The sequence below is a fragment of the Thalassophryne amazonica genome, chromosome 17 (genome assembly GCF_902500255.1).
Source record: "Thalassophryne amazonica chromosome 17, fThaAma1.1, whole genome shotgun sequence".
NCBI lineage: Eukaryota > Metazoa > Chordata > Actinopteri > Batrachoidiformes > Batrachoididae > Thalassophryne > Thalassophryne amazonica.
Window position 1 is genome coordinate 12904637 of NC_047119.1, and position 21536 is coordinate 12926172.

The following is a 21536-nucleotide window of genomic DNA, read 5'->3' on the forward strand; positions in this document are numbered from 1 at the left end:
TTAATATTCAAAGTTTTCAGCTAATTGACAGTAGGGCTCTACAATATGGCCAAATTATCGTATCTCAATATCATCATATAAATTGTCATGTACAAGTAAATGTCACATATGGTATACACATGCTGTCCATATTCTTGAGCCATTAAGGTGGGTTGAGAGAGTTCCCATGGGATAAAAAAGCTTTTCAACCTCCCACCCCATCCCTCCCACTTTTTTTTTTTTTTTTTTAGATATTTAGGTGTACCTTAGTAAACACTAGTAGAGTTCCATCTTAGATTTGGAATGTATAATAGAAGATATACCTTACTCAATTTTCATATCAATATGATAAATGATATGACTATGATTTGACACAAAGTGCAGCAACAGTGAAAATTAAACATTCTTAAACAAAACAGTAATAATGCCACACTCATTTTGCACTCATCATAAGGTTAGGATACTGTGCCCTCCAAAAGCATTGGAACACTTGGAATTTCACACATTTTAATTTGTTTATGTCATTTTAAATACAAGAAATACAACAAAAATAAAGAATAAAAATTTCTAAAATTATCTTCCTCAAACTCAAACTGAAAGCAAATCTCTAAAAATGGATAAAACCTGTAAATAATAATCAGTTTTATTGCCAGTTTTCTTTAGACAAGTCAGGGGATGGAAACATGAACATTTCCAAGTCACTGAATATGTCTTGGACTTTATTTACATCAATTATGAAAAATACAAAAGTTTCTTTCACCAAAACATCAAATCTAGGCTTTCATATCAAATGTACTTTCTGTCAAATTGTAGGTGAACTTTCAGGTCTTCTTTTTAAGAAAATCCTCCTCTACACCACTTCTTCAGGAAGCTGGATTTATTATTATTATTATTATTATTATTATTATTATTATTATTATTATTATTATTATTATTAATTTATATCAAGTTGTAGAGATTTGCCTTCAGTCTGAGTTAAGGAAGATAATTTTAGAAAAAAAAAATCTATTTCAAATAGAATAAACAAATTAAAATGTGTGAAATACCAAGTGTTCCAATACTTTTGAGGGCAATTGAGAAACACTGAGGAGCAGCATCTTACATCTCATATATAGTGCAGCACATAAGAGAATATTTAGAGTGGAATCCTGCAAATGGTGATACAAGTATCAAATTTGGCACAAATAATTCATAGACATGAACTCTTTTGAAAAAATTGATTGGCCACTTGAATTTTCAATAGGCAGCCAGGTCGAAGTCAATTGAAGAATTACACAGGGGTCTAAATCAGGGGTGGGCAACTTGTTCCAGAAAGGGCCAAGAGGGTGCAGGTTTTCTTTGCCACCACTGACTCCACCAGGTGATTTCACTGATTAATATCACTTTGAGCAGATGGAATCAGTTAATCAGTGAAATCACCTGGTGGAGTCAGTGGCTGCAAATAAAACCTGCACCCTCTTAGCCCTTTCTGGAACAAGTTGTCCACCCCTGGTCTAAATTAAAAGATGCTCCAATCAGATAGAAAACTACACCACATTATTTGCGTGATGATAAAGATTCCAAAAAGGTATAGTTTGGACAATCTGTGACTGAATGTTATGGAGTTATGAGGTAAAAGCAGCAAGAATGGTGACAAAGGTCAGTTTCAGTTTGTACAGGGGTCAAAAGTTGCTCCATTAATTTTGCTCCAGCTGTATTTGTGCTGAATTTGATGATTGTATCACCATTTGAAGGATTGTTTCAGTTATCTGCTGCATTAATAAGCCAACAGAACCAGCTGCTGTCTGTTAGTTTAAACATGTGTACATAAGCCACCCAAATTAAAGGTCAAATGCTGCTTTTAACAACCTGAATCTCATTTCTGGCATAAAATACGATCGTTTACTCATCAATATAAATTTGGTGTGATTAGAAGTCCATAGTTCAAACGACGTGTTCAGTTCAAATCTGAAGCAAACATTTTTCTTCTTCTACTAAGGTGGATTAGAACTTTTTGTGGTACACAGCACAAACTACTGGACAGGAGGAACTTACCTGTCAATGTGACTCATTGATTTGAAAATGGAGCTCTTTCAACCAGATGTGTGTTTCCGTGACATGTCAATCATCTGTGTCCAATCAGATTTCAGGGGAGTCCAGTGAAACCCCGGCCTCCGCTCTAGCTCCACCCATGCCAGGGAGTGTTTGACATTTGAACATTTCCTGTTTCACTGTGACTGATAAATTGGCACTTCCTGTTTGAGTGTGAGCTTGCCACTGAGTTCCCACGAGATTCCATGGGATCTCATCTGTCAATTCAGGAAGTGTTTGACATTTGAACATTTCCTGTTTTACTGTGGATTTGAAAATTGGCACTTCCTGTTTAGGACACCCTGTAACATGAGTGAGATTTGCGCCGCTACGCCACGCCTCGCTCATACAAATTAAATTGTAAATAAATACAACGTACCTCAAAACATCCATGAATCCATTTTCTAAACCCACTTATTCCAGGTAAGGGTCATGGGATTGGTGTATATTTGTGGTTAAATAAATTCTTATTATGAAACAAATTGTTTTCAGCAGTTGATTTTGAAGGAATCCAAAGGTATTCCATGGTGGTCAAGTGGTTAATGTGCTTGGTTTCAGTTCAGAAGACTCCGGGTTCAAATCCCACCCCTGCCACATTTCTCCATGTAATGTAGAGTTGCATCAGGAAGGGCATCCGGCGTAAAACCTGTGCCAATTCAACATGCAAGTCCACCTTGGATTTGCTATGGTGACCCCGAGTGCAAACAAGGGAGCAGCCAAAGGGACTTACTTTTTATTTTGCAATCAATAACTGATAAGATTTCCAAAAAAATCCTTCCCAACTCTAAAGAGGATGTAGTGCATCCACTCTCGGGCTGACATTTAATTTGAATAAATATTTTTCATCTGTACAAGTTCCTCCAAATTCTACTGCTTTGCACTGGCATTTCACTTCTCCAGACAGGATTGCTTTTCTTTGTCTCTCCCCTTCTTCTCTCCCTTATTCTATCTAAATTCCAACCCTGTATCCTAAAGTAAACTCTGTGTCGCTCCATGTCACTCTGTGAAAGTCACAAATCACAATAGCAAGAGATTAGCTTCAATACCAAAAATGGAGGTGCCTTCCCAACACTCAAGTTAATGTGGGGAAAAAAAAAAGCATGAGACAGCTCTGTAAGCTTCAACGTTTGATTTTTTTAAAACAGGTTCATTGTATTGAGCTATTCTCACAGTTGCCTGAGTTTGATATCGTTTTTCAACATGACAACTCGGCAGACTTCGTATCACTTCACCACACAGCTCTGGCCTAGCCACTTAGGAAAACTAGAGATAAGTTGTGTTTTGTGTAGCTCAGCTGGACTGCTGACCTTGGCCATGGCCGAACTCATGACTGCCTCAGCCTGGTTTGAAATTGACCTGGGATGGAGAGTTGAAGGCCCAGTACAACTCTATGTATACTCTGGGCAAACTCTGTGTATACTCTGGGCAAACTCATCCTCAATTCTTGATAAAGGCCCGGTCCCACTGGCTTTTAGGAAGATTTGTGCATGAATTGCGCACAAACTTGGTTTATATTCGCTAAACAGCCACAATATTCGTGAAACATGCTTGTATGAGTCGGCTGACATCCACACACATCCACAATTATCCACAGAGGCACGTTTTTTCGTTACCAGGATTTTTGATCTGCACAAAATTTTGGTTGCGGATGACATCCACCTTACATATGCAATACATACTCAATACATACTCACTCTGTGTGCTGTATATCCACCGTTATCAGCTGATATCTGCAACTGAAGGGGTATTGTGGCTTGGCAGCGGACTGGGACAGTGTGTAAAACGGATATATAGCGTGCCTATCACGTCAACATCACAAACTAAAATAAGTTGTAGCGAATGCATACAGAGTGGCCATGGATAAAGCATTTGTATTATGTCTGCTTTGCATCTGATTTGCGGACAATTTGCGAATGCATAACAAACACTTCATGTAAACCCAAAGTACTATATAGATGTGGTGGAAATCGACATACTTGCCAGTCATTGCCAGTTCAGCTGTGGAGACGTACAGATGTAGTTATGGATCCCCAAAGATGGAGTGTGATAGTCGCTGCCATCCAACAACATACCAATCAACTTGTCCAAGTCCAGCAATTGCTCCAGAGGCTGTGGTGTTGGTGTGAATAGTGATGCCGAAAGGCCAGAGTGCGCTTCTTTTATGACCGCAATACAGATGCCACACATGCGCAATACAACCGCTGTTTCCACAACACATGTGCAATGCATTTTCAATACATCCGTAATACTTCTGTGATAATCGCAACGCACCCGATCCGTTTCCTCAATACAAGTGTTATACATCCATGATTGTTCGTCATATATTTGCTATACATTATTAATATATCCATAATTCATACTGAGAAATTTGTCATTTCTGGCCAATTTTGTTGCGGACGGCAACAAAAACACCAGAAATTTGTATACTCAATTCATGCACAATTAATCCTCTCCCCAGTGGGACCGGGCCTTAAGTGCCAACCGTACACCGGGATACCCCTAGCCTACTACAAGTCCACCCAAGCTCATGAAAATTATGTATACATGTTCAAATCCTGAAATGATTTTAACCAACTCCCCCCTCTCCTCGACACCCCTCATGGCGATATACAGAAGCCATGTAGAGTCACGATTCTTGAGAACTCGGGATCAATCTCAACAAGTGTGAGAGATGCTTTCATTATTAGAAATCTCAGAGCATTTCACTTGTGCAGAATGCTGTGACTCTTTCAGAGTGTTTGAAGAAGGGCATTTGCATTACAAGCCAGAATGACATCCTGTCGGTCCACTCCAAACCCTCTTCAAAATCATCAATGTACAAACTGCACAAACTGCAGTTGCAGACAAGCCAGGAATCCTGTATAAATTGAAGTGTTGGAGATAAGACATTGGTGATGTGATAAATAATCGTGCATCCATACATATGCTCCTACACTGGCGCACAGAATGTTTGCTCGCCTGGCTTAAGATGCTTAGTTAAATTTAGATTTCCAGTTCATTTTGAACCTCACACCTCTGCAGAATGAAATTCTTCCAAATGCAATCTACAGGGAAAAATAAAACTGAGGATTTTGCTCAATTGGAAGGATCCGAGTCATAAAATCATATTGGAGGAAAGAATGAGAGCCAACAGCCCATCACATCTGACATCATCAGAAATTAACCTTCAGGATGGAGAGACCTAGCCAGAAGTAGTGATGAAAGATACAAAGAAAATGTAAGGAGGAGAGGACAGCAGGTAGACAAATGCCAACAAATTTGGCAAGCCTAAGGCTGTCATTCAGGGGGAAGATCACATTAATATTTAGTGGTGCTCTCAGATGAAACAAAATGAGCACCGAAGCATAAGCATGACAGGAAATATTGGCAACAGAGAGGACATAAAGATCCAGCAGGTATTCGATACTCGCAGATAGAAAATGATTGAAGATTTAGCAGTAAATCAAGGTTGGAAAGAAATTAAACACTGGCAGTTAGTGAGTGTGAACATGACATATACTGCCTAGTGCCTTGTTTGATATGTCTGTTAATTGGCAATTTTTTTTTTTTTTCATGCAGCTAGACCTATTGAAGATATAACTCTTTGGGGCATTTTGGTGGTGTTGGTATGTGTCTGAAGGGAATATACTGTCAATTCAAGTAATACAGCTTGAAAAGTGAGTGGCTGTTTAGCACTGCAAGTGCCTTTAACTCTGCCCTAAAACCTGTTCTCTCATTTGTGTACAGCATGGAGTCTGCTATCACTTTGGGTGCAAATTATGTTGAAATTCATATAATATTTAGAGATAACTCACCTTATTTGTTTAGCCCTAAGAGTATTACCCTAAGTGTATTTTTTGATTGCAAAATACCTTAAGAAATTCTCCTTTTAAGATACCTTTTGTTGTGTGGGCCGCCAGAAGAGGAGGTACTGCTGGCCCACCACCAGAGGGCGCCCTGCCTGAAGTGCGGGCTTCAGGCATGAGAGGGTGCTGCCGCCACGGACACAGCCGGGAGTGACAGCTGTTACTCATTAATTCCTGACAGCTGTCACTCATTCTTCATCACCTCACTCCATAAAACCCAGACGTCATCTCCACCTCATCGCCGAGATATCGTACTTCATTGAAGGTAATATCCTCAGCCGTTTTGTGTTACAATATATCTGTATATTGTGAGTGTTTGCAGGAGTACCGGTTCCTCTTTCTGTGGAAGCTGAGTGAGTGCAGGACGGCACTCTTTTCCCCTGAGGAATCACTGCGGTACTCATCACATATTGAGTGAGAGGTGGAGGTGGCATTCCCACCGTTGTTGTTACTGGGTGTACACACACTGTTATGTGTCGGACGCAGCTCGGAGAACCGACCAGCGTTTGAAAGACCCAGTATGAAATAAGCAGAGCACGGTACAAAGGCTAACTGAATTTAATACATAACAGTGATAATAACAAAAGATAATATAACAAAAAGGTGCGGTCTGGCGTGGTGCGCTCCCAGCAGCGCTAACGGTCCGGAGCCAGAAGCTGTTTCGGACTCAAGGACCCCGCCGACACCCCCCAGGTGGCCGCAACAACCGAGTCTGTGAAAGAAGGAACCATTATGTGAGTCCACACTCTACACACAGAACACTTAAAGGTGTACAAACAGCAAACACTTCCTGGCTTGATTACTGATCAGCTCCCAACCTGCAGGCATGGAACATCCCGTTCACAAAACTCCACCGCAGTGGAAGCTGATACATGACTAACATACAGCTCAATACAATAAGGTGTGAGGGACACCACATTTACTGACTGTATAACAGTTAGTCACAAAATCTAACGTACCTCAGGAAGTGTGCTGACGAGCGTGAGACCTCACCCCCTCCTCTTTCACAGACTGTGCATCAAACCTGGACATTCTCAGCGTCCGCAGCTGATGAGATGGCTCCCAAGACGACGATCTCACCCGTCTGGTCACAAGGTCGAGTCTCTGGCAAATACACACTGTGCACTCCAGTCTTAAATGCCAACATGCTCCAATCCATCCAGATGCACCTCAGCTGTGAGTCCTGACGAGTCGCAGGTGATCAGGGTGAGGTCCTGACAGCCTCAGCAACACAGCCACTCAGTCCCAAATGCACGCCACCTGGGAGGAAACCAAACGACAAACAAACCGGCAGCCAGGCCCCCCCAGCCATATAACACACACCCACACTTGACTGTCTTTGTTCTCGCCAGCAGTACCAGATCCGACAGTCGGAGACGGTGATCACCTGGGAATTCGGGACTTGGCGGCTCCAGTATTCACCAGGTTCGGTGGTGGCGGAAATCGTGTGGTTCCGGCCCTTCTCAGGACAGACGTCTTCTATCCTCGAGCCTGCCCACACGTCACCTTTGTAATTTGACTGTAATCATATTCTGAGATTGTCTGTATATTCGTTGTGCACATTTCACAACATTAAATTGTTACTTTTTGGCTCATCTATTGACCGTTCATTTGCGCCCCCTGTTGTGGGTCCGTGTCACTACACTTTCACAACACCTTTTTTAACATAATGCCCATGTGTTGCAAATCGAAATTGTCAGAACATTGTCAGCTTCCTGAATGCCAGAAACATTTGTCTAGAACACTGTAAAGATATAACCTATTAATAGATGTGATGACAAAATGACCAGGACAAAGGACAGCGCTATTAGGACGCCAAAGCCTAATCCTTCACTACACTAGTGTACAGAATAAAAAAAAAAAAAAAAAGCCCACACAATGCACTCCGAAGAGAGTTCCAGTGAAGTGGTATAACTTGGAAAATAAGTATAAACCAGGAGTAAGCCCAGCACTGTACATAGTCTGAAGTCTCCAACCAGTTCAGGTATGAACTAAGGAGAAATACATGGGGCTACAGCTTCCAGAAAGGGTAACCTCCGCTCCCATTTTTCCACATTTGATCACATAGTACAGCATTATGGTGTATATCTGTCATAAAACCAGTGTAAACCCCATTTGTAAATAGCAATGACCCTATGACTGTTCCAGATGCAAAGTACAAGGGGTGATTGAGAAGTATTGACCGTAAGCCAGAAAAAGTAGGGTGGTGTTCTCCACTGTTTGCATTCTGGGAAACCATCCTTCCTCAAGAATGTGTGAAATTTTGAGTCACTGGGCTCAATGTTAAGAAATGTTGGTTTGTCAGAACGCAAAAGATGGACAATCACACCCTACTTTTTCTGGCTCATGCTCAAAACCTCTCAATCACCCCTCATATGTTGGAATTTTAGTGCCAAATTGACAATTAATTCATTAAATATGTTGGTGTGCTAGACCTTCCGAAAAGGCGATGTGCAGGCATCTCACCAATATGTAAGACTTACCAACTAGGGCACTGTGATATCAAATGAAATCAATATTCCACTCAAGCGATCTTGAATGGAATCCTGTCCAATCCTGCCAAGGTCAAAATTTCCAAAAGCTCGTCAGTGGGTTCAAGATTATAGGGGTGAAGAGACAATTTAAAACATTCACTCATATTTGCACCAAATTTGGTACAGATGATGTGAAAGTGGGTTCCAGCATTGCTCAGCAAGGTCAAACTTGCAAAAGGTCAATCACTGTGGTGAAGGTGACATTTACTGGCCTACTCCAACCAGGTCCTTTTGCTGGTTTCTATCAAACTTAGGAAGTCAATAAAGATTGATACCTGAATTGCATGTAAATAATTAACTGTTCAAAAGTTAAAGTAAAAGGAATATGACATTCAGCCCCACTGCACCAGTGTAGGGTCTGACAATGCATCCAAGAATTTCATCCTGATCCCTAATAGCAGTCAGGGTGGTGTTGTCTAGCCTGTGGAGGTCTGTGTGTCCTTCCAGGGATATGCCTCCCTAGACCATTACTGACCCACCACCAAACTGGTTATGCTGAATAATATTGCAAGCAGCACAATGTTCTCTATGATGTCTCCAGACCCTTTCATGTCTGTCAAATGTGCTCATGTTGAACCTGCTGGGCTTGAAAACACAGGGCACCAGTGGCAGACCTACCAATTCTGGTGTTTATGGCAAATGCCAATCAAGCACCAACAGTAACGGGCTCACTACATGATGTTGGGCCCTCTGACCAAACAATCAGAAACAGACTTTGTGAGGGTGGCCTGAGACATTTACACCAGTGGTCTGCTGAAGGAAATTCTGTAGGGCTCTGGCAGCGCTCATCCTGTTCCTCCTTCCACAAAGGAGCAGATACCGGTCTAGTTGATAGGTTAAGGACCTTCTACGGCCCTGTCCAGTTCTCCTAAATTAACTGCCTGTCTCCTGGAATCTCCTCGATACTCTTGAGCCTGTGTTTGGGGACACAGCAAACCTTCTGGCAATGTGCCATTGCCAGAAGGTTTCTGGCAATGTGGCATCAAACTACTCAAGGAAGGCACATCCTTGAGTAGTTGGATTACCTGTGCAACCTCTGTAGGGTCCAGGTACCACACCATGCTATCAGTAGTGACACGGACCCTAGCCAAATGCAAAACTAGTGAAACATCAATGAGAAAAGATAAAGAGGGGGAAAAAATGTAAATGCCAACTGTAAATCCATTCATGTTTGGGATGTTGTCTCATAGTTGCCCCTCCAGTGCACCTGTTGTTAACTTCATTAACAACAAAGCAGCTGAAACTGATTAACAACCCATTCTGCTACTTAACCGACCAGATCAATATCCCAGAAGTTGAACTGACTTGATGCTATACTATACTATTCCTGTAATTGTTTTGAGCAGTGTGTGTAAAAGCAAGATTGCCCCCCAAATACTCCTAAATAGTATAGCCTGTAGCAGCGCTGAGAGTACACATCGAGGGATGTGATATTTCTCAAAGATATCAGACCCATGCAAAGTTAAATGCTGCCAACACAGATCTTCTAGAGTTGAATGAGGTGATGTCTATTGCTTCCCAACAAAGCTAGGAACCATTACAAATAGCCTGAGCAGCAGTGCCAGACGTGTTTTAATTCAGTGAGAGAATCATTCAGCCTGGAGCAGTCATGTTCACAGTACAGCAACACGCAGTGGGAAGCACATCCTGCAGAAATGAGTGCTTATCTTGGCCTAGGGAAGAGAAAAACACTGCAAGATATGAATAGTTAATCTGTATTTCTTTGTTGATCAAATTCTGACCATGCATTAAAAATGTGGAACTCTTATTTGCAAAATAGCTTATTTTGTAAAAAAGAAGTCTATAATTTTAATGGAAGGGATTCAGAAAATCCAGATAATTTAAGATAAATTACTGCTTAAAAAAAGGAAGGGAATTTAAGAACCATACATAATTAAGTTTGGTGTCAATTACATAAAAGGTCAAAATAACCAGTCTGCAAACTTTTGACTGAACTACATGAAAATAATCATGTATTTACTTTGATGCAATTTACAGCCAAATTCTGACAACTTTGTAGGAATTGGAGGAATTCTGAGTGCAAACTCTATTTTTCACCTAACATTTATTTAACTCAATACATAATTGCATCCATGCACCACAAGAGCACATGCAGGCATATCATTTTTAGGTTGTGTGTCCATCTGTCCCAGTGTAAACATAAATTCAAGAGTTTCAATCTGAATTGGACCTAAATTGGAATGATTGAGAATCAGTGAATGACAAAGTTATTAGATTTTAAGAAAATCTGATTAACAGTAAAGTTCACAGGACAATGTCAAAATTTTGGCCCAAAATTTATATCTAAGGAATATTAAGAATGGCTATTTTGAGGAATTGGTTACAGATATGCCTACAGTTTCCATGAAATAATATCACCTTGGTATTGGTCAAGGTGATATATACACATATTATATATATATATATATATATATATATATATATATATATATATATATATATATATATATATATATATATATATATATATATATATATATATATATATATATTTGATCAACTTGTTACTGCTCCTTGTATATACACTTACAACAGAATAATGGATGCATGATCTCAAGACAGACGCCACCAACATTGTGAAGTGTGATTTGGCCATTTAAAAAGCAGAGAGCACATAAAAAGGGCACATAGTTTTTACTATTCAAATAAATCCATTCACAGATGAAAGTCTGCCTTTTCAAACTGTCTTATTTCCTTTTTATTTTCACTTCACAATGCTAGTGTCCAAATATTTATGGCCTTGACTCTAAGTGAGAAAGAAAGCAAGGTCCTTAGAATAAAAGCTTTCTGTCGCTCAAATTAGGAGATACATTCAATCATACATCAATCACATTTTCAGTCACTCCGTCTGCGCTCATCCATCATTCCTTTATTAGGAAACATTGCTTATATCTTTTTTAATTTTGTACTTTTTTATATCTCCTGCAAACTAAACATTTTTTTGTTGTTGTTTTTGCAAACCAAAGAAAACTGGCAGCACAATCGAAAAGGAGGAGGAATATACCTGTAGCCTGGCAATGAGAGGTATCAAATAAAGCACACGAGCTGAGAGAGGGCTACGTTTTGCGCTGGTCCTCATACATATCGAAATTACCAGAGAATTGCTGCAAATTGGAGCTATCTCGACTTTGGCAGAGCAATCTTGTGCAGATGGAGTGTCTCCCGGGCTACAGCTGCCCCAATGAGAGAAAACACACGAAGCAGAGATGAAGGCTGCGGCATCATTGTGTCAGGGCTGATTGGCAATGCCTCAGCCGGCCGACTCCCTGCATCTCCGTAAGGTGCGCAGTGCTGTGCCAGACTCACTGAAGACGGCTCATGCTTAAATTATTAATTGAATATGAATGCACTGTTGGAGGAGCTTTAACTGAAAACACTTACATTTGCTCTAAATAATAGATTGCGGGGGATTGCAGTTTATTTTCTCTTTGTCATGTGGGATATGGTATCATATCACACGTTCCTGTATTGCTTGACAGCTAGTCTCATCTCAAAGAGCTCCCCTGGCTGATTTTCATTTTGACGCTGTAGCTTGTGGTAGCATCTTTATCAACACATTGCAAGTCTCTTTTCCAAATATGAGTTATAAAGCCATGTTTTTTGTAAGACTGCCCGCCTCCCCAATCAATTTCTTCCAGAAGAATCTGTATTTTTATGGTTCTGGTATTGGGGTCCAATCTACCTATCTGTCTATCTACCCATCCATTCATCTGTATGCAATTACTTAATCAATAAATATGATGTCAACAGTCCTTTCAAGTTCTAGTCTCGGGCCATTCGGGTCTATTCTCAAAATAGTATTCTCAAAAATATTATGCAGATGACACTCAAATTTACCTGTCACTGAAATGGAAAGATAGATATTCTTAAATCCATTGTAAGACATGATAACAAAACATGATAACTCAAAACCAATAAATTTAATCATCTTGCAAGTCTTGAAATTAAAGTTTGTTTATGTGAGGCCAAACACATTCAAATCTGTTCAATGCTGACACATCACAACATAAAAAAAAAAAAAAATAATAATAATAATAATAATGCTTTGCTGAAATAATACGTATGTGGGATATTAATTTGGGATAACTGCGATAATAGTAGTTGGGATGACTAGACAGCTGACTAATCGGGCAACATTTCTCATGACTAGTTTGGGACTAATCTTGACAATAAATTAATGAAGCCAAATCAAAGCAGTTAAATTCCAACTGGACTTTAATTAAAATCAAACAAAAGTCGATGGAAGTACAAGTTGAAAACATGACATGAATACAGTCAACTACATGGAAACAATTTTTGTGGTTCTATTAGACACAACATATTTATTCAGAGTCCTTGAGTGAACTGCAAGTAGCTGGCCTCTCAATATGTAGACCTGGGTTTGAATCCCGCTCATCTGCAATGTGCCAGTCCACCCAGCTGTAAATGGGCACCAGCCATTGCCGGGGAAAAGTAACCTGCGTTGGACTGCTCTTCCATCCAGGAGGAGTCATAGACTCATGTTACGGAATTTAGAGATAGGCGCCAACGGGACTCATTGCCTATATCGAACTTACTTGAAGTGATTGCTGGCTGCTGTTGGATGCTTGTTACTGCTTGATCCAAATTCTCTATGAAAGAGTCTCCGCAAGGGTACCCCATTTTGTTTTAGCTGTGCAGGAAAGCAAAAATTGGGTGTTGAAGCCATAAAATTAATACTTAAACAGTCTGGAAAAAACAGATTTGTGAATGAGTTACCCTTAAATTGTAGGAAAATCATGTAATCTGAATGACCTGGCTAGTCAACCAAAAGAAAATTACTAGACTAGTCCTGCAATAGCTATTTATAGTTGGCTATTACGAGTTGTTCCAATTTGATATCCCATCAGTCTGCCTGCCACCTACTAAACACTGCCACCTGCTGGATGCTTGGAGAATACAAGATGAGTGATGGAGCAGGGGGTTGCAGTTACATGTAGGTTGAAATGAGTTTGTCAGTTTGTTTCATTTCTAAAGCCACAGTCTGATGGACAGCAAGACCACTGCTATGTACTTGTCTGAGAAAATGCTGCCTATAAATAGATTTCCTACACATATATGCAGCCTTATATAAAACAGCCCAATAACTGCTTTAGGACATGGACAAATGAACAATACTTGAAGTATGAATGTAAATTGTGACAAAGGGCAATATATAGAGCTTTAATGCATCAAAGATGCTCATGGAGTTCATTTGCTCAGTTAAATTTGATATTCTCTGAGTCACCCACATTTAGAGGCCCTTGTCAGTGACCTTAAATGCAGCATTCAACTCATTGTCTGCCTTTTATGCACATTTCCAAGTATTAAGTGAATAGTCAGGGCCTTCATATAATATGTAAGCCTTATAAACCGCACTTCAACCATAGCCAATTACTGTGTCAGCAATCGTATGACATACTTATACTGAAACATTATTTTTTGCACTGTATCATACTCAGGAATTGAACACGGTGTTGTAAACTGCTGTGATTTTACTATCCTATCAAATAGTTGTGTACATTATAATTATCAGTAGGTAAAGCAGTAAGGAGAAAATCTGCTGGGTACAAACTAATAGATGGCCTGAGCCACATAGGTGCGTGTGTGGGTAGACAGTGACTGTAAAGAGCTAAACATAGCAATAAAAATAATTGTGCCATCCTGATGTTGGGATCATCCCAAGGTGCCCACAGTGAACATTGTTTTGTCGTCTTAAAATCAATCAATCAATCAACTTTTTTCTTGTATAGCGCCAAATCACAACAAACAGTTGCCCCAAGGCGCTCCACATTGCAAGGCAAGGCCATACAATAATTATGAAACACAGTCTACGTCTAAAGCAAAATAACCAAGGGATGGTCCAGGGTCACCCGATCCAGCCCTAACTATAAGCCTTAGCGAAAAGGAAAGTTTTAAGCCTAATCTTAAAAGTAGAGAGGGTATCTGTCTCCCTGATCTGAATTGGGAGCTGGTTCCACAGGAGAGGAGCCTGAAAGCTGAAGGCTCTGCCTCCCATTCTACTCTTACAAACCCTAGGAACTACAAGTAAGCCCGCAGTCTGAGAGCGAAGCGCTCTAATGGGGTAATATGGTACTACGAGGTCCCTAAGATAAGATGGGACCTGATTATTCAAAACCTTATAAGTAAGAAGAAGAATTTTAAATTCTATTCTAGCATTAACAGGAAGCCAATGAAGGGAGGCCAACACGGGTGAGATATGCTCTCTCCTGCTAGTCCCCGTCAGTACTCTAGCTGCAGCATTCTGAACCAACTGAAGGCTTTTTAGGGAACTTTTAGGACAACCTGATAATAATGAATTACAATAGTCCAGCCTAGAGGAAACAAATGCATGAATTAGTTTTTCAGCATCACTCTGAGACAAGACCTTTCTGATTTTAGAGATATTGCGTAAATGCAAAAAGGCAGTCCTACATATTTGTTTAATATGCGCTTTGAATGACATATCCTGATCAAAAATAACTCCAAGATTTCTCACAGTATTACTAGAGATCAGGGAAATGCCATCCAGAGTAACGATCTGGTTAGACACCATGCTTCTAAGATTTGTGGGGCCAAGTACAATAACTTCAGTTTTATCTGAGTTTAAAAGCAGGAAATTAGAGGTCATCCATGTCTTTATGTCTGTAAGACAATCCTGCAGTTTAGCTAATTGGTGCGTATCCTCTGGCTTCATGGATAGATAAAGCTGGGTATCATCTGCGTAACAATGAAAATTTAAGCAATACCGTCTAATAATACTGCCCAAGGGAAGCATGTATAAAGTGAATAAAATTGGTCCTAGCACAGAACCTTGTGGAACTCCATAATTAACTTTAGTCTGTGAAGAAGATTCCCCATTTACATGAACAAACTGTAATCTATTAGACAAATATGATTCAAACCACTGCAGCGCAATGCCTTTAATACCTATGACATGCTCTAATCTCTGTAATAAAATTTTATGGTCACAGTATCAAAAGCAGCACTGAGGTCCAACAGAACAAGCACAGAGATAAGTCCACTGTCCGAAGCCATAAGAAGATCATTTGTAACCTTCACTAATGCTGTTTCTGTACTATGATGAATTCTAAAACCTGACTGAAACTCTTCAAATAGACCATTCCTCTGCAGGTGATCAGTTAGCTGTTTTACAACTACCCTCTCAAGAATCTTTGAGAGAAAAGGAAGGTTGGAGATTGGCCTATAATTAGCTAAGATAGCTGGGTCAAGTGATGGCTTTTTTAAGTAATGGTTTAATTACTGCCACCTTAAAGGCCTGTGGTACATAACCAACTAACAAAGATAGATTGATCATATTTAAGATTGAAGCATTAAATAATGGTAGGACTTCCTTGAGCAGCCTGGCAGGAATGGGGTCTAATAAGCATGTTGATGGTTTGGATGAAGTAACTAATGAAAATAACTCAGACAGAACAATCGGAGAGAAAAAGTCTAACCAAATACCGGCATCACTGAAAGCAGCCAAAGATAATGATACATCTTTGGGATGGTTATGAGTAATTTTTTCTCTAATAGTCAAAATTTTGTTAGCAAAGAAAGTCATGAAGTCATTACTAGTTAAAGTTAATGGAATACTCAGCTCAATAGAGCTCTGACTCTTTGTCAGCCTGGCTACAGTGCTGAAAAGAAACCTGGGGTTGTTCTTATTTTCTTCAATTAGTGATGAGTAGAAAGATGTCCTAGCTTCACGAAGGGCTTTCTTATAGAGCAACAAACTCTTTTCCAGGCTAAGTGAAGATCTTCTAAATTAGTGAGACGCCATTTCCTCTCCAACTTACGGGTTATCTGCTTTAAGCTACGAGTTTGTGAGTTATACCACGGAGTCAGGCACTTCTGATTTAAAGCTCTCTTTTTCAGAGGAGCTACAGCATCCAAAGTTGTCTTCAATGAGGATGTGTTTTTCTGTGGCGCCGTGTCATGAGCGGCTGCGTGCCAACGCGCGAATCCGTCCGCACGTCTTTCATTACAAAATCTCCTTTAACAGTGGAATGTCCGGATAAACTGCTGATCCCGACCTCTTCTAAAACTTATCTGCTCTCACACGACGTCCTGGGTCAACAGAGGCTTAAATTTGGAAGTTTTCAGCTCGAAACAGGCTGATGATGGCGGCTCGGGGCGCAGCGCGCCATCCGGCGCCGTGGGCTGTCCTTAAAGCAATAGTAACACTTAATCTCTCATCAGCTGTTAAAATTTTCACCGAAAACCATCTGAATTTCTCGAATGGTGTCCACTTGGATGTGCCTTACAGTTTCTGAAAAAAATTTGATCAAGCAAAGCGCCAGTCTCTCAGGAAGTTCTCAGACAAAAGAATTCCGATGGGAGGGGTGGACCAGTGCTCACTCAAAGCCTGCCCACTGGCGAATGACTCAACCGACAGGCGTGAAAAAACTCACGCATGCGCATGAGGGTTTAAGCTTGTCTGATGTAATCGCACGTGATTCAAATCCATATAGTTTTTGAAAAAAATAAAAAGGTCGGTTTCTTTTCTAATAGACCTCGTCCTTCCAGGTGCAGGATTTTGTTTGTCTTGACAACAGATGAGAGATATTGTTTGTCTTCACAACAGCATGTCTGCACACACAGGCCAGCCACAAATGTTTGAAATGTTCTTAAATAGTTAAAGTAGTTGATATTCATTTTAAACAGGCCCTGGAGATGTTGTGGTAAAAGTTTAATTTTGTAATTTAAAATTGTATTATGACAATCAATCAAATCCCAAAATTTACTTTTGAAGTAAAAGTATAGGATTTGTATTAGTTTTGCAGGCAGTTCCCCAAACTTCAGTACAGTTAATCCACAGAGCTACAAATCTGTACAGTCAGATAAATATTGGTTGCTCCAAAATGATGTTAAAACCCTCACTTAATGTCAACTACAATAAATGCAGTTGACTTGTTGTGGATAACAAGATTAATTCCATCAGTGTTTTTTTTTTTTTTTTACATGCAGCACTGACATAAAGACACGAGCGGTTAATGAGTCGTAAAAGAGACACTTCCTAACTAACATAGCAGTTAGTCAGAGCGCACTGATATGTTGTCAGATACATAAAGTGACAACGTGTTTGTCTTGCAGAATCTGGGGAGGTCTGATGTCACATGCTGTAAACAATGCACCGTATGAATTCAGTGTCTGTTTCACCAAGCAGAACAGAGCATTTGAAAGATGACCTAAAACTGATGAACACCAAGCTGTACGGCGAAGACGCCTACATTAATCACTCATTTACACTGTAAGGTTTGGTGTTAGAGAATACTTGTGAGTCAGACCGGAGATGTTTTCAAAGCTGGCTGGGATGAGGTTTTATTTTAACTCTAAAAAAAAAAAAAAAAAAAAAAAAAAAAAAAAGATGGATGGATGGATGAATGGTGAGTACTTGTTGGAATAATGAGGCTATTTTTTCCATGTAACGGCGACTGGGCGATCAAGCAAGCCTGTGTAGGGTTTTCTTAATGGCTGTGCACTTATTTAAGCTTTTGCACACGAGTTGCATTTCCAAATACAAAATTGCATTATATCTCAGGCAATTTTGCATCCATGAAAAGCATTTTGTTCAGTAGTGAAAACAATATTGGAAAAGGGCACTTAGAAAGTACAAGCTTCCAAAGGGCAACAATCATCTTGTTACATATATGGGATTTACCTTTAATGTTTTAATGCTTTGATCTCTTCTGTAATTTTCTTAAATCTGAAATTCCAACCTTGGATTTTGTTTGCTGACCTGTGATCTTGATGCTGATATTTGTGCCAAACCATTCAACATTTATGGCTGATCTTTGATGGTGGTCTTTGATCCTGATAGACATTTGACTATATTTACACATTTTTGACAGTGATTGGTCACTTTTGTTTCTTATTACCAGTGTTTCCACAGTTACTTTATTACTTACATTTTACGGTTACATTTATAGTTACTTTATACAGTTACATCATTAGCAGTTGAGGACAATTTGTCGGCAGCTGCCGAATGTATCTAATAAAGTAACTAGTAATTTAACTTCATTTCTTAAGATTGAGTACTCAGATCAAACTCATTTACTTTGCTGATTAGTTACCTGCTGATTACTCAATCTTTAAAGTAACCAAGTTAGATTACTAGTTACCTTAGTTATATTACTTATTAGTTACAAGTTGTCGGCAGGTACTAATAAAGTAATTAAGATCCTGATTGCTTGCATCCTGATTGCTAAACAAATTTGTAATCAGGAACAAAGGATTTTGGATTCAAGGTCGAGGGCAAAAGGGGAAAAAAAATGTCAGGTGTTCCTTCGCCCATGGATATCCTCTCCACAAAATGTCACGAAACTTCCTGCATTCTCTTTTGTGATTTCCTGCCCATAAACAAACAAGCAAACAAACAAACAAACAAACAAGCAAACAAACAAACAAACAAACACCAGAAAATTATATTTAACTCAGAGGTAAAAATCTCATTGAATGGTTGTTAGATGTTTGTACGAGTTTATGTTTATGTCAGGAATTTCAAACCTATATTCTTTCTGAGGCTTTTCATTCCATCATCACTATATTTTAAAAACCTCCTTCTCTCCATCTTTTACTTCTAAATGCCACTTGTTTTTTCTTGCCAATTTCTGCACTTATCTCAGCTATCCTCTATTGATGTCCCAAAATATTTCCTAATTTGAGTCCAAACTGGATGAAAATGGGTGTTTTGGAGGTTGTACAAATACGGCAGAAGCATTACCTATTCTATAGAAGATCGGAATAATTCATCTTCCACCAACAGTGGATCGGCACTCAACCCGTTGAAATGTTGAAAAGCAAAGTATAATGCTGAGAGAAGATGCACCAACATAAGTGGGATTTTGCAGACATTTCCCTTACATCGCAGGTGTTTATGATTTACTGTAGCATTACATATACCAAGGACTACTACTTATGTGCAGAAAGACAGCAATGGCAATATATAACATCACTATGTATCACTATGCCGACTACCCGATATCTTCCTGACACTGAAATCTTCTTTGCCTGTTTTCTATTTTCATGCTGGCTCAGTAATTACAGAGCAATGATGAAAGAAGAGGCACAAGAAGGTGAAGGTTCATTTTAGTGAATAAAGTGAGTTATGGGTATTTCAACAGCAAAAAATGGTAGCCAAGTGGTTAGTGCGCTTGGTTCCAGTGCAGAAGGTCCCCGGTTCAAATGCCACCACTGCCACATTTCTCCATGTAATTTGGAGTTGCATCAGGAAAGGCATCCAGTGTAAAATTTGTGCCAAATCAACATGCAGATCCACCTTGGAAAACAAGGGTGCAGCTGAAGGGACTTACTAGGGGTATTTTGATGGAAAGTGCATCTCAGAGGTTGCAATGAAATTTGATGTCTCAGATGTTTGTCTGAATCAGACAATTATTCTTAAATAGAGGCAATATTTCTGAATGATAGACAAAGAAGGTCCTCTATTGTTACTCTACATACAAGCATACAATGAAATTTGTCCTCCACATTTTACCCATCTTAATTGCAGATAGACACAATCCAACCATGAGGAGCAGTGGGCAGCTACAGTCCAGTACCCGGGGACCAAATCCAAATGTAGGGACTCTGCCTTGATGAGTGGCAGACCCTAATAAGCTGTTTTGATCATGGAAGTAATCCGGAGTACCGCTAAAGAATTCCCCACAAAGACACAACATGGAAACCCCCACACAGAAAGGACTAGGCAAGAAGTAATCCCATGATCTTCTCGCTGTGAGTCATCAGTGCTAACCACTAGATCAAGGTGGTCTAATGTGACAACATAAATTGCCATTTTTATAAAACACTGTATTTACAGTCAACCCATTGGTAATTGGCAATGACATAATTATTCATTTATTTTTTGTTGTTGTTGTTGTTATTTTGACTCTGTATGAAGAGGGGAAATTAAATAATTACTTTGATTAAGCAATTACCTATAAATTATTACCCCCTGGGTGGTGTTTTAATCAACTCCTGCATTGGGCAATACAACTCCAAAGTAATCAGTTTCTTACATTTTTTTTTAGAACATGTCATTTAATATATTGCTTTCTTTAGTAACATATACAAAATACTAATTTTGCAACATTACACATTTCAAATTACACTGTTTTATGGCCTAAAAAACAAACAACAACCTGCAGTTACCAGGCCAAACAGGGATAATGGAGTCAGTAATCTGTAACTGTGGGAAAAAAAAAAAAAAAAACTGCTGCATATGATAGATACAGGTGAAGACCACTGAACCACCTGTTTTGGGCCATACTGGGGATCTTATGGACACCAAATATAATATAAAATAAAAATAAAGATAGTTGCTCGTGAAACTTTCTTGCTATTCAAAGGGTCCTGATCATAACTAAGGCACTTGTAATTGTCAAATTAACCAAATATACAGGAACAGGGAGGGTGCTGAAACCTTTTGCACAGTATTGTACAATGATGACAAGGAAGAAAAGCAGTTTCACTCACTTTGTGATTTCCTCCATCAGCACCACAACAAAGCTACAACAAAATGGACACCACTTAATGCCATTCCTTGAATAGGCGATCGATCGTCATACTAACCTGGAAACTATCTGGTCCAGACACAGGGCGGGATGCTTAATCATTCCACATGGCCACATGGAGTCATGATGAATAATTTATATAAGTCATTAATTCAATTCATCATCACAGTCATAATGCTGATCACCACCGTTGACTGACACGCATTTATAGGGCTCATCTTTATTATTCCCTTAGACAGCTTGCTCATGCATGTGTTTGAAAATGACCATAAACACTTCTACACACTTCAGGCACATATAGAAATATTTGATATTTTTTAGCTTCTTGTGTCATATTGTGACAACTGTGGAAGGTTATCTTAAATGCAAGCCATGATGTAGCAAAATTTGGACTGAATCTGCTGCAGGTTTGGAACTTATCAGAATATTTTAGTCACTTCCTTAATTGGTACACTTTCTATTGACAGTTGTAATCTGTTTTGCTCATTAATCGTCCTGACTAGGTTTGGGTATCGAGAACCGGTTCTTATCAGGTATCGCTAAGATCCACCGACATCAATAGCCTTTTTGCT

General features: G+C 39.5%; 1 protein-coding gene across 2 annotated transcripts in view; it reads right to left on the minus strand.

Annotated features, from left to right (window-relative positions):
* The window catches only part of fibcd1 (fibrinogen C domain containing 1), a 367422-nt gene that overhangs the window by 79081 nt on the left and 266805 nt on the right, over window positions 1-21536 (minus strand). The window lies entirely within an intron of this gene.